This window comes from Arachis stenosperma, chromosome 3 (assembly GCF_014773155.1).
Source record: "Arachis stenosperma cultivar V10309 chromosome 3, arast.V10309.gnm1.PFL2, whole genome shotgun sequence".
NCBI lineage: Eukaryota > Viridiplantae > Streptophyta > Magnoliopsida > Fabales > Fabaceae > Arachis > Arachis stenosperma.
In genome coordinates this window covers 60,356,097-60,371,376 of record NC_080379.1, presented here as the reverse complement: position 1 = coordinate 60,371,376, position 15,280 = coordinate 60,356,097, and positions in this window count along the sequence as shown.

Genomic DNA, 15,280 nt, shown 5'->3' with positions numbered 1-15,280 from the left:
CTCTTCTTTGCTTTGTTTAAATTCAATAAAGTGGCATATGGTTACATTCTAAGTTTGGTGTTGCCCTGCAACAATTTGTTTTCAATCCATTTGAATGATTGCATCAATTCTACATGAAAGTGTCACACTAAGATCCTAAGTTTGGTGTGCCACTTATTTTCTATGCAATTTATTCAAGCAACACTACTTGTTTGCATAATCATAATGCCTCTGCAATTTTATTGTTCTCTTTTGGTTTAACATTTCAGTTTTCTTTTTGTTTTATTCATTTACTTGTTTTTAATGCATTCTTTTGTTAACTATGTTTGTTAATACATCACTGATGAGCGGATAATTTATACGCTTTTTGGCATTGTTTTTAGGTAGTTTTTAGTAAGTTCAAGCTAATTTTAGGGATGTTTTCATTAGTTTTTATGTTAAATTCACATTTCTGGACTTTACTATGAGTTTGTGTGTTTTTCTGTGATTTCAGGTAATTTCTGACTGAAATTGAGGGACTTGAGCAAAACTCTGAAAACAGGCTGACAAAAGGACTACTGATGCTGTTGGAATCTGACCTCCCTGCACTCAAAATGGATTTTCTGGAGCTACAGAACTCCAAATGGCGCGCTCTCAACGGCGTTGGAAAGTAGACATCCAGGGCTTTCCAGCAATATATAATAGTCCATACTTCATTCGGAAATTTATGACGTAACTTGGCATTGAACGCCAAGTACATGCTGCTGTCTGGAGTTAAACGCCAGAAAAACGTCATGATCCGGAGTTGAACGCCCAAAACACGTCATAACTCGGAGTTCAACTCCAAGAGAAGCCTCAGATCGTGGATTGATCAAGCTCAGCCCAAGCATACACCAAGTGGTCCCCGGAAGTGGATTTATGCATCAATTACTTACTCATGTAAACCCTAGGAGCTAGTTTATTATAAATAGAACATTTAACTGTTGTATTAGACATCTTTTGACAGTTTAATCTCTTGACTGTTTAGCCTTTGATTATTCGGTCTCTTGATCACTCAGGGGGCTGGCCATTCGGCCATGCCTGAACCTTTTACTTATGTATTTTCAACGGTGGAGTTTCTGCACACCATAGATTAAGGGTGTGGAGCTCTGCTGTACCTCAAGTTTCAATACAATTACTATTACTTTTCATTCAATTCTCTCTTATTCTTATTCCAAGATATTCATTCGCACCCAAGAACATGATGAATGTGATGATTATGTGACGCTCATCATCATTCTCACCTATGAACGCACGTGATTGACAACCACCTCCGTTCTACATGCAACCGAGCTTGAATGTGTATCTCTTAGATTCCCCAACAGAATCTTCGTGGTATAAGCTAGATAGATGGCGGCATTCATGAGGATCCGGAAAGTCTCACCTTGTCTGTGATATTCTGATGAGCGGATAATTTGTACGCTTTTTGGCATTGTTTTTAGTATGTTTTTAGTATGATTTAGTTAGTTTTTAGTATATTTTTATTAGTTTTTAGTTAAAATTCACTTTTCTGGACTTTACTATGAGTTTGTGTGTTTTTCTGTGATTTCAGGTATTTTCTGGCTGAAATTGAGGGACCTGAGCAAAAATCTGATTCAGAGACTGAAAAGGACTGCAGATGCTGTTGGATTCTGACCTCCCTGCACTCGAAGTGGATTTTCTGGAGCTTCAGAAGCCCAATTGGCACGCTCTCAACGGCGTTGGAAAGTAGACATCCTGGGCTTTCCAGCAATATATGATAGTCTATACTTTGCCCAAGATTTGATGGCCCAAACCGGCGTTCAAAGTCACCTTCAGAATTCCCAGCGTTAAACGCCGGAACTGGCACCAAAGTGGGAGTTAAACGCCCAAACTGGCACAAAAGCTGGCGTTTAACTCCAAGAGAAGTCTCTACACGAAAATGCTTCAATGCTCAGCCCAAGCACACACCAAGTGGGCCCGGAAGTGGATTTTTATGTCATTTACTCATCTTTGTAATTCTTAAGCTACTAGTTCCCTATAAATAGGACCTTTTGCTATTGTATTTTTCATCTTTTGATCACTTTAGATCTCTAGATCATCTTTGGACATCTAGTTCTTAGATCATTTGGGGGGATGGCCTCACGGCCATGCCTAGACCTTGTTCTTATGTATTTTCAACGGTGGAGTTTCTACACACCATAGATTAAGGTGTGGAGCTCTGCTGTACCTCGAGTATTAATGCAATTACTATTGTTCTTCTATTCAATTCCGCTTGTTCTTGTTCCAAGATATCACTTGTTCTTCAACTTGATGAATGTGATGATCCGTGACGCTCATCATCATTCTCACCTATGAACGTGTGACTGACAACCACCTCCGTTCTACCTTAGATTGGGTGAATATCTCTTGGATTCCTGATACACGATGCATGGTTGATCGCCTGACAACCGAGCGCTCGCCTGACAACCGAGCCAGCCATTCCGTGAGATCAGAGTCTTCGTGGTGTAGGCTAGAACTGATGGCGGCTGGTGGACGAAATTGTATCTCTTTATAGAATATGATAATAGAATATGGTCCAAGATCAACTTCGTTCAACTGACCAGCAAGTGTACTGGGTCGTCCAAGTAATACCTTACGTGAGTAAGGGTCGAATCCACAGAGATTATTGGTTTGAAGCAATCAATGTTATTTTATTAATCTTAGTTAGGATGTCAACAAGGATTATTTGGATTAAAAGTGAAATTACTAGATTTCATTATAAAAATAAAAGAGGGAACAATGTTACTTTGAATTGCAGTACTAGGGAATATGTTGGAGTTTTGGAGATGCTTTGTCCTTTGACTTCAACTCTTCCTTGGAATCCTCTTCTCACACGCAGGTTCCTTCCATGGCAAGCTCTATGTAGGGTGTCACCGTTGTCAGTGGCTACTTCCCATCCTCGCAGTGAAAGCTATGCACGCACTCTGTCACAGTACGGCCAATTACCGGTTGGTTCCCGCTCCTACTGGAATAGAATCCCTCTTTTGCGTCTGTCACTAACGCCCAGCAGGTTAAAGTTTGAAGCACGTCACAGTCATTCAATCCTGGAATCCTACTCGGATTACCACAGACAAGGTTTAGACTTTCCGGATTCTCATGAATGCTGCCATCAATCCGGCTTATACCACGAAGATTCTGTTGGGGAATCTAAGAGATATTCATTCAATCTGATGTAGAACGGAGGTGGTTGTCAGGCACACGTTCATGGGTTGAGGAAGGTGATGAGTGTCACGGATCATCACCTTCTCCACAGTTAGGCGCGAATAAACATCTTAGATAAGAACAAGCGTGTTTGAATGGAAAACAAAGGAATTGTATTAAATCATCGAGACGCTGCAGAGCTCCTCACCCCCAACAATGGAGTTTAGAGACTCATGCCGTCAAAAGTATGTAATTCAGATCTGAAAATGTCATGAGGTACAAGATATGTCTGTAAAAGTTGTTTAAATAGTAAACTAGTAACCTAGGTTTACAGAAAGTGGATAAACTAAGATAATTGGTGCAGAAATCCACTTCTGGGGCCCACTTGGTGTGTGCTGGGGCTGAGACTAATGCTTTCCACGTGTGGAGGCCTTTCTTGGCGTCAAACTCCAGGTTTTGACGTGTTTTGGGCGTTCAACTCCGGATCATGACGTTTTTCTGGCGTTTAACTCCAGACAGCAGCATGTACTTGGCGTTCAACGCCAAGTTACGTCGTCTATCCTTGCGCAAAGTATGGACTATTATATATTGCTGGAAAGCCCTGGATGTCTACTTTCCAACGCCGTTGAGAGCGCGCCAATTGGACTCCTGTAGCTCCAGAAAATCCATTTCGAGTGCAGGGAGGTCAGGATCCAACAGCATCAGCAGTCCTTTTTCAGCCTAAGTCAGATTTTTGCTCAGCTCCCTCAATTTCAGCCAGAAAATACCTGAAATCACAGAAAAAACACACAAACTCATAGTAAAGTCCAGAAATATGATTTTTGCCTAAAAACTAATATTATTTTACTAAAAACTAACTGAAACATGCTAAAATCTACATGAAATTACCCCCAAAAAGCGTACAAAATATCCGCTCATCACAACACCAAACTTAAACTGTTGCTTGTCCTCAAGCAACTAGATGAATAAAATAGGTTCTAACAGAAATCAAGAAGTAATCATATTTTAGAGTTTTAAATGAAGCTCAGATTCGTATTAGATGAGCGGGGCTTGTAGCTTTTTGTCTCTGAACAGTTTTGGCATCTCCCTGTATCTTTTGAATTTCAGAATGATTGGCATCCTTAGGAACTCAGAATTCAGATAGTATTATTGACTCTCCTAGTGTAGTATGTTGATTGTTGAACACAGCTATTTATGAGTCTTGGCCGTGGCCCTAAGCACTTTGTCTTCCAGTATTACCACCGGATACATAAATGCCACAGACACATAACTGGGTGAACCTTTTCAGATTGTGACTTAGCTTTGCTAAAGTCCCCAGTTAGTGGTGTCCAGAGCTCTTAAGCACACTCTTTTGCTTTGGATCACGACTTTAACCACTCAGTCTCAAGCTTGTAACTTGGACCTGCATGCCACAAGCACATGGTTAGGGACAGCTTGGTTTAGCCGCTTAGGCCTGGATTTTATTTCCTTGGGCCCTCCTCTCCATTGATGCTCAAAGCCTTGGATCCTTTTTACCCTTGCCTTTTGGTTTTAAGGGCTGCTTGGCTTTTATTCCTTTTGATTGTAAATATTTTTTTTTTTTGAACTGCTTTTTCTTGCTTCAAGAATCAATTTCATGATTTTTCAGATCATCAATAATATTTTTCGTGTTCCTCATCCTTTCAGGAGCCAATATTCATCAAATTCAAGGTACAATTTATGCACTGTTCAAGCATTCATTCAGAGAACAGAAAGTATTGCCACCACATATAATTAATTATAGTCTTTATTACTAAGAACTCATAAATATAGATTACTTCTTTATTCTAAAAAATCTACTACTTTATTCATGCCTAATGATGATGAGAAAAATAAATTATAGCTTAATTGAAAATAAAATCAAAATAGATAAACTAATTACTACTAAATATCTCCTAAGGTGAATTTAAAAAAAATGCTATCACTAAGTTAAAGCAGAAAAATTAAAGGGAAAGAAAATTGGAACTTAGCAACCTGTTGTTTTGAAGAGTAGGTGCTCCTTTAAAATATGTGGTGCTTTTTCATGGATTAATCCTTTGGCGCTTTAGCTCCCTTAGATTCACATCCTTGCTCTTCCTGTTCTCTCAGGTGCCATGATCTTAATGAGTTTTAGCTCAGTGATCATGGCAAATCACACCAAACTTAGAGGTTTGCTTGTCCTCAAGCAAAAGAAAGGAAAGGAGAGGAGTAGAAGGAGAGGTATTTTCGAAAAAAATAAGATGAGTTGAAAAAGATATGAGAAGAAATTAAAAATATTTGAAAAAAAATTGGATTAGAAAAAGATATAATTTTAAAAAAAGAAAAGATATGAATCAAAATTTAAAAGATAGAATTGAATTTTAATTTTGAAAAGGATTTTTAAAAGGAGTTAAAGATGTGTTGGAAACAAATTTGAGAAGATGATGGATTGAATTGGAAAGCCATTTGTTCTTTTGGTTTAAGATAAATCTAAAAAAATTTGCAATCATTGGATTTTAGAAATTAGGATAAACTTTTTGGAATTGAAAGTGATAATTTAAAATATGTTTATGCAAGAAATCATGAATTGAAACATAAAAATTTTGAAAAATTGCAAAGAAAAACGAAATTGTACCTCCTCCCACCATCCTGGCGTTAAACGCCCACATGGTGCATGGTTTGGGCGTTTAACGCCCACATGTTGCTTCTCCTGGGCGTTCAACGCCCATGTGATGCTTCTTCTGGCGTTGAACGCCAGGAGGTCCTTCTTTACTGGGCGTTTTTCTAAACGCCCAGAATGCTAGCAGATTGGCGTTAAACGCCCAGAAGGTGCATCTTTCTGGCGTTTAACGCCCAGAAGATGCTTCTTCTTGGCGTTTAACGCCCAGAAGGCTACCCTTACTGGCGTTGAACGCCCAGTGGGTGCTTCTTTTGGGTGTTTAACGCCCAAAGTATTTCTTACTGGCTTTTCATGCCAGTAAGCTTCCAAATTTCCCTGTAACTCTGTGACTTCAACCAATTGCTATTTCACCTTTTGAAGATACTTGGACTCAAACCTGTAAAGAAAAATCAATACGAATAAAATTAAATTTTGTGATTGGCTGGGTTGCCTCCCAGCAAGCGCTTCTTTAATGTCTTTTAGCTGGACTGAGTTTTAATCAAGTCTCAGTTTGAGCATTCTTGCTCAAAATTGCCTTCAAGATAATGTTTGACTCTTTGTCCATTAACAATGAACTTTTTGTTAGAGTCATTATCCTGAAGCTCTATGTATCCATATGGTGACACGTTTGTAATGACATATGGACCTCTCCACCGGGATTTTAATTCCCCAGGGAATAATTTGAGCCTAGAATTGAATAGCGGAACTTTTTGCCCCGGATCAAAGACTCTGGATGACAATTTCTTATCATGCCATCTTTTCGCTTTCTCTTTGTAAATCTTTGCATTTTCGAAAGCATTGAGTCTAATTTCCTCTAGCTCTGATTCGAGACTCTCAGCCATATTGACCTCTCTTACCAGAGAGTCAATTATATCAACACTCATGCAGTCATTTGGGGTGTCTGGATGTTGCATGGCTTTAACAACATTCAGCTTGAACTCTTCCTCATTGACTCTCAAGGTTACTTCCCCTTTTTGGACATCAATGAGGGTTCGGCCAGTTGCTAGGAAAGGTCTTCCTAGAATGAGAGTTGCATTCTTGTGCTCCTCCATTTCCAGCACCACAAAGTCAGTAGGAAAGGCAAATGGCCTAACCTTGACTATCATGTCCTCAATCACGCCTGATGGGTATTTAATGGAGCCATCAGCAAGTTGAAGACATATCCTGGTTGGTCTGATTTCTTCAGTTAAACCAAGCTTTCTAATAGTAGATGCAGGCATTAGGTTGATACTTGCTCCAAGATCACATAAAGCTTGCTTGGTGCAAGTGCCCTCTAATGTGCATGGTATCATAAAGCTCCCAGGATCTTTAAGCTTCTCAGGTAAGCTTTTCAGAATGACTGCACTGCATTCTTCAGTGAGGTAAACTTTTTCAGTTTCCCTCCAATCCTTCTTATGACTTAAGATCTCTTTCATGAACTTAGCATAAGAGGGTATTTGCTCAAGTGCTTCTGCAAACGGAATCTTTATTTCAAGAGTCCTGAGGTAGTCTGCAAAGCGGGCAAATTGCTTATCCTGTTCCGCTTGGCGGAGTTTTTGAGGATAAGGCATTTTGGCTTTGTATTCCTCAACCTTAGTTGCTGCAGGTTTATTACCTACAGAAGTGGGTTGGGAAGCCTTTTTAGAAGGGTTGTTATCAGCACTTGTATGTGACTGATTCCCCACTGGTATTTGAATGCCAGTGGTGGGAGCTGGAGTGGCGTTAGACGCCCCCTCCTTGTTTGTTACTGGCGTTTGAACGCCAGCTTTGTCCCTTTCTGGGCTCGGACTGTCTTTAGGAGGATTCTGAGTATCCACTTGTTCATTTCTTGGTTTCCTGCTGCTTTGAAGTGAGGTATTTAATGTTTTCCCACTTCTTAATTGAACTGCTTTACATTCTTCTGTTATTTGTCTTGACAGTTGTTTTTCTGTCTGCTTTAATTGTACTTCCATGTTCCTGTTAGCCATTCTTGTTTCCTGTAATATTTCCTTGAATTCGGCTAGCTGTTGAGTTAGAAAGTCCAATTGCTGATTGAATTCATTAGCCTGATCCACTGGACTGAGTTCTGCAGTTACTGTTTTAGTTTCTTCTTTCATGAAAGATTCATTGCTTAAGTACAGATGTTGATTTCTGGCAACTGTATCAATAAGCTCTTGAGCCTCTTCAATTGTTTTTCTCATATGTATAGATCCACCAGCTGAGTGGTCTAGAGAAATCTGAGCTTTTTCTGTAAGCCCATAGTAGAAGATGTCTAATTGCACCCACTCTGAAAACATTTCAGAGGGGCATTTTCTTAGCAACTCTCTGTATCTCTCCCAGGCATCATAAAGAGATTCGTTATCTCCTTGTTTGAAGCCTTGGATGCTTAGCCTTAGCTGTGTCATCCTTTTTGGAGGGAAATAGTGATTCAGGAATTTTTCTGACAGCTGTTTCCATGTTTTTATGCTGTTCTTAGGCTGGTTATTTAACCACCTCTTAGCTTGATCTTTTACAGCAAATGGAAACAGTAGTAGTCTGTAGACATCCTGATCTACTTCCTTATCATGTACTGTATCAGCAATTTGCAGAAATTGTGCCAGAAACTCTGTAGGTTCTTCATGTGGAAGACCAGAATACTGGCAGTTTTGCTGCACCATGATAATGAGCTGAGGATTCAGCTCAAAGCTACTAACTCCAATGGAAGGTATACAAATACTACTCCCATATGAAGCAGTAGTGGGGTTAGCATATGACCCCAAAGTCCTCTTGGACTGTTCATTCATATTGTCTTGTCCATTCATACTTACTTCCATAATGGAATACAAGTTGAGAATTTATATGTTAATTTTAAAAAAAATGGAATAAGTAATAACAATATATAAAAAAAAAGGAGTTAAAATATATATATATATATATATTATTATTTTTTTTTTAAAAATTAAAATAAAAACGAAATAAATAAAAGAAAGTGGAAATATTTTAAAATTGAAAATTGAATTTTTATAAATGATTTTCAAAAAAAATAGTTCAAAATTAGTTAGAAAAACAAAAATTTTTTTTGAATTTTGAAATTTTATGATGAAAGAGAAAAACACACAAAAGATACAAGACTTAAAATTTTTAGATCTAATGCTCCTTAATTTTCGAAAATTTTTGGAGGGAAAACACCAAGGAACACCAAACTTAAAAATTTTAAGATCAAGACACAAGAAAAACTCAAGAACACTTTGAAGATTCACAAGAACACCAAGAACAAAAGAAAGAACACCAAACTTAAAATTTTTAGAAAACTTTAATAAAATTTTCGAAAATTGTAAAAAGATTAACAAGAAAACACCAAACTTAGAGTTTGGCACAAGATTAAATCAAGAAATTTTTTTTTTTTTTTTTTTGAAAAAAAGATTTTCAAAAGTATTGGTGCTCCCTTATCAAGAATATGACCCTTCTATTCTAGCCAAATGGTCAAAAAGGGTAACAAATTGTTATGAATGGGTATATTCCTCTTAGAAGACTAATACTTTGGATTAGTATAAGAAAAACGAGAAAAGCCACAAAACAAGAAAAATTAAAGATCAAACAAGAAAAATAGACAAGAACAACTTGAAGATTAAGGAAAAACAAAGAACAATAACACGAAAATTTAAAGAAAAATATAAAAGATGCAATTGACACCAAACTTAGAACAAGACACTAGACTCATGAAAAACTAACAGTTAATAAGGAAAAAGTAATATTTTCGAAAAATATTTTTGAAAAGGGAATAAAAGACTCAAATTTAATGACTCTGTAGCATCAATACTATATTCCTAATCTAAGAAATAAAATAAGCCTTTAATTGTTCAAACTCAATAATCCCCGGCAACGGCGCCAAAAACTTGGTGGACGAAATTGTATCTCTTTATAGAATATGATAATAGAATATGGTCCAAGATCAACTTCGTTCAACTGACCAGCAAGTGTACTGGGTCGTCCAAGTAATACCTTACGTGAGTAAGGGTCGAATCCACAGAGATTATTGGTTTGAAGCAATCAATGTTATTTTATTAATCTTAGTTAGGATGTCAACAAGGATTATTTGGATTAAAAGTGAAATTACTAGATTTCATTATAAAAATAAAAGAGGGAACAATGTTACTTTGAATTGCAGTACTGGGGAATATGTTGGAGTTTTGGAGATGCTTTGTCCTTTGACTTCAACTCTTCCTTGGAATCCTCTTCTCATACGCAGGTTCCTTCCATGGCAAGCTCTATGTAGGGTGTCACCGTTGTCAGTGGCTACTTCCCATCCTCGCAGTGAAAGCTATGCACGCACTCTGTCACAGTACGGCCAATCACCGGTTGGTTCCCGCTCCTACTGGAATAGAATCCCTCTTTTGCGTCTGTCACTAACGCCCAGCAGGTTAAAGTTTGAAGCACGTCACAGTCATTCAATCCTGGAATCCTACTCGGAATACCACAGACAAGGTTTAGACTTTCCGGATTCTCATGAATGCTGCCATCAATCCGGCTTATACCACGAAGATTCTGTTGGGGAATCTAAGAGATATTCATTCAATCTGATGTAGAACGGAGGTGGTTGTCAGGCACACGTTCATGGGTTGAGGAAGGTGATGAGTGTCACGGATCATCACCTTCTCCACAGTTAGGCGCGAATAAACATCTTAGATAAGAACAAGCGTGTTGAATGGAAAACAAAGGAATTGTATTAAATCATCGAGACGCTGCAGAGCTCCTCACCCCCAACAATGGAGTTTAGAGACTCATGCCGTCAAAAGTATGTAATTCAGATCTGAAAATGTCATGAGGTACAAGATATGTCTGTAAAAGTTGTTTAAATAGTAAACTAGTAACCTAGGTTTACAGAAAGTGGATAAACTAAGATAATTGGTGCAGAAATCCACTTCTGGGGCCCACTTGGTGTGTGCTGGGGCTGAGACTAATGCTTTCCACGTGTGGAGGCCTTTCTTGGCGTCAAACTCCAGGTTTTGACGTGTTTTGGGCGTTCAACTCCGGATCATGACGTTTTTCTGGCGTTTAACTCCAGACAGCAGCATGTACTTGGCGTTCAACGCCAAGTTACGTCGTCTATCCTTGCGCAAAGTATGAACTATTATATATTGCTGGAAAGCCCTGAATGTCTACTTTCCAACGCCGTTGAGAGCGCGCCAATTGGACTCCTGTAGCTCCAGAAAATCCATTTCGAGTGCAGGGAGGTCAGGATCCAACAGCATCAGCAGTCCTTTTTCAGCCTAAGTCAGATTTTTGCTCAGCTCCCTCAATTTCAGCCAGAAAATACCTGAAATCACAGAAAAACACACAAACTCATAGTAAAGTCCAGAAATATGATTTTTGCCTAAAAACTAATATTATTTTACTAAAAACTAACTGAAACATGCTAAAATCTACATGAAATTACCCCCAAAAAGCGTACAAAATATCCGCTCATCAGCGGCATTCAAGAGAATCCGGAAGGTCTAACCTTGTCTGTGGTATTCTGAGTAGGATTCAATGATTGAATGACTGTGACGTGCTTCAAACTCCTGAGGACGGGGCGTTAGTGACAGACGCAAAAGAATCACTGGATTCTATTCCGGCCTGATTGAGAACCGACAGATGGATAGCCATGCCGTGACAGGGTGCGTTGAACATTTCCACTGAGAGGATGGGAGGTAGCCACTGACAACGGTGAAACCCTTGCATAAGCTTGCCATGGAAAGGAGTAAGAAGGATTGGATGAAGACAGTAGGAAAGCAGAGAGACGGAAGGGACAAGCATCTTCATACACTTATCTGAAGCTCTCACCAATGATATACATAAGTATCTCTATCTTTATCTTTATGTTTTATTCATCATCTATACCCATTTGAGTCTGCCTGACTAAGATTTACAAGGTGACCATAGCTTGCTTCATACCAACAATCTCCGTGGGATCGACCCTTACTCGCGTAAGGATTATTACTTGGACGAACCAGTGCACTTGTTGGTTAGTTGTGCGGAGTTGTGATAGAGAGTTGAGATTGCAATGAGCGTACCATGTTGATGGCGCCATTGATGATCACAATTTCGCCCACCATATTCCGAGTAGGATCCTAGGAATCCGGAAAGTCTAACCTTGTCTGTGGTATTCCGAGTAGGATTCCGGTAATGAATGACTGTGACGTGCTTCAGACTCACAAGTGCTGGGCGTCAGTGACAGACGTAAAAGAATCAAGGGATTCTATTCCAGCAGGAGCGGGAACCAACCAGTGATTAGCCGTGCTGTGACAGAGCGCGTGAGCGTAGTTTTCACTGCGAGGATGGGATGTAGCCTTCGGCCAGTGTGATGCCTCCAGACGATTAGCCATGCGAGTGACAGCGCAGAGGACCATTTTCCAGAGAGGATACAAAGTAGCCATCGTCGAACGGTGAACCCCTATACACAGCTTGCCATGGAAAGGAGTAAGAAGGATTGAGTTGAAGCAGTAGGAAAGTAGGCGTTCTTGAGCCATACAGTATCTCCATTCGCTTATCTGAAATTCCCACCAATGAATCTGCATAAGTATTCTATCCCTTTTATTATTTCTATTTTATTATTAATTTTTGAAACCATAAGCAAATTTAATCTGCCTAACTGAGATTTACAAGGTGACCATAGCTTGATTCGTACCAACAATCTCTGTGGGATCGACCCTTACTCACGTAAGGTTTATTACTTGGACGACCCAGTACACTTGCTGGTTAGTTGAACGGAGTTGTGAATTCAACCGGTGCCATAATAATGATTTCATACAAATACAAAGAATATGGATCACAATTTTGTCCACCAAGTTTTTGGCGCCGTTGCCGGGGATTGTTCGAGTATGGACAACTGACGGTTCATCTTGTTGCTCAGATTAGGTAATTTTCTTTTCAAAAATCTTTTTCAAAATTTTTCTTTTCTTTTTCGTTTTTCTAAAATATATTTTCGAAAAAAATTTAATAGAAATCCAAAAAAATCATAAAATCATAAAAACCAAAAATATTTTGTGTTTCTTATTTGAATCTTGAGTCAATTTTAAGTTTGGTGTCAATTGCATGCTTTAAAAATTTTTCGAAAATTTCATGCATTCATAGTGTTCTTCATGATCTTCAAGTTGTTCTTGATAAGTCCTCTTGTTTGATCTTGATGTTTTCTTGTTTTGTGTTGTTTGTTGTTTTTCATATGCATTTTTTGTTTGTTGGAGTCCATGCATTAAAGATTTCTAAGTTTGGTGTCTTGCATGTTTTCTTTGCATCAAAAATTTTCAAAATTATGTTCTTGATGTTCATCATGATCTTCAAAGTGTTCTTGGTGTTCATCTTGACATTCATAGTGTTCTTGCATACATCTTGTGTTTTGATCCAAAATCTTTATGTTTTGAGTCATTTTTGTGTTTTTCTCTCTCATAATTAAAAATTCAAAAATCAAAAAAATATCTTTTCCTTATTTCCCTCCAAATTTTCGAAATTTTGGTTGACTTGGTCAAAAATTTTTAAAATTAGTTATTTCTTACAAGTCAAGTCAAAATTTCAAATTTTAAAAATCTTATCTTTTCAAAATCTTTTTCAAAAATCATATCTTTTTCATTTTTTTTTCTATTTTTCGAAAATTTCAAAAATATTTTTCAAATTATTTTCAAAATCTTTTTCTTATCTTTTATATCTAATTTTCGAAAATTAGCTAACAATTAATGTGATTGGTTCAAAAATTTGAAGTTTGTTACTTTCTTGTTAAGAAAGGTTCAATCTTTAAGTTCTAGAATCTTATCTTGTAGTTTCTTGTTAGTTAAGTCATTTAAAAAAAAAATTAAATCTTTTTCAAAATATCTTTTTCTTATCTTTTTATCTTATCTTTTTCAAAATTTTATCTTTTTCAAAATTTGATTTCAAAATATCTTATCTAACTTCTTTTCTTCTTATCTTTTTAAAATTTGATTTCAAATCTTTTTCAATCAACTAACTAACTTTTTGTTTGTTTCTTATCTTTTTCAAAACCACCTAACTACTTTTCCCTCTCTAATTTTCGAAAATACCTCTCTCCTTTTCAAAAATTCTTTTTAATTAATTAAGTGTTTCATGTTTTAATTTTAATACCCTTTAATTTTCAAAAAAAAAAAATACTAACCCCTTTTTCAAAATCATTTTCGAAATTCCCTTCTCTTTTCTTCTTCTATTTAATTATTTAATTACTAACACTTCTCTTCACCTCTCTTCATCTAAAAATCCGAACCCATCCTTCTTTACTCTTCTCCCCTTTCTTTTTCTACTAACATAAAGGAATCTCTATACTGTAACATAGAGGATTCCTCTTTCTTTTCTTGTTTTCTTCTCTTTCATATGAGCAGGAACAGGGATAAAGGCACTCTTGTTGAAATTGATCCGGAACCTGAAAGGACTTTGAAGAGAAAATTAAGAGAAGCTAAATTACAACAATCCAGAAACAACCTTTCAGAAATTTTCGAACAAGAGAAGGAGATGGCAGCCGAAAATAATAATAATGCAAGGAGAATGCTTGGTGACTTCACAAAGCCAACGTCCAAGTTTGATGGAAGAAGCATCTCCATTCCTGCCATTGGAGCTAACAACTTTGAGCTGAAACCTCAGCTAGTTGCCTTAATGCAACAAAACTGCAAGTTTTATGGACTTCCATCTGAAGATCCTTATCAGTTTTTAACTGAGTTCTTGCAGATCTGTGAGACTGTAAAGACGAATGGAGTTGATCCTGAAGTCTACAGACTCATGCTTTTCCCTTTTGCTGTAAGAGACAGAGCTAGAATATGGTTGGATTCACAACCCAAGGATAGCCTGGACTCAAGGGATAAGCTGGTCACTGCCTTCTTGGACAAATTCTTTCCTCCTCAAAAGCTGAACAAGCTGAGAGTGGATGTTCAAACCTTCAAACAAAAAGATGGTGAATCCCTCTATGAAGCTTGGGAAAGATACAAGCAGCTGACCAAAAGATGTCCATCTGACATGTTTTCAGAATGGACCATATTAGATATATTCTATTATGGTCTCTCTGAATTTTCGAAAATATCATTGGACCATTCTGCAGGTGGATCTATTCACCTGAAGAAAACGCCTGAAGAGGCTTAAGAACTCATTGACATGGTTGCAAATAACCAGTTCATGTACACTTCTGAGAGGAATTCCGTGAACAATGGGATACCTCAGAAGAGAGGAGTTCTTAAAATTGATACTCTGAATGCCATATTGGCTCAGAACAAAGTATTGACTCAACAGGTCAACATGATCTCTCAAAATCTGAATGGATGGCAACATGCATCCAACAGTACTAGAGAGGCAGCTTCTGAAGAAGCTTATGATCCTGAGAACCCTGCCATGGCAGAGGTTAATTACATGGGTGAACCTTATGGAAACACTTATAACCCATCATGGAGAAATCATCCAAATTTCTCATGGAAGGATCAACAAAAGCCTCAACAAGGCTTTAACAATGGTGGACGCAACAGGCAGAACAATAGCAAGCCATATCCATCATCTTCTCAGCAACAGACAGAGAATTCTGAACAAAACACCTCTAATTTAGCC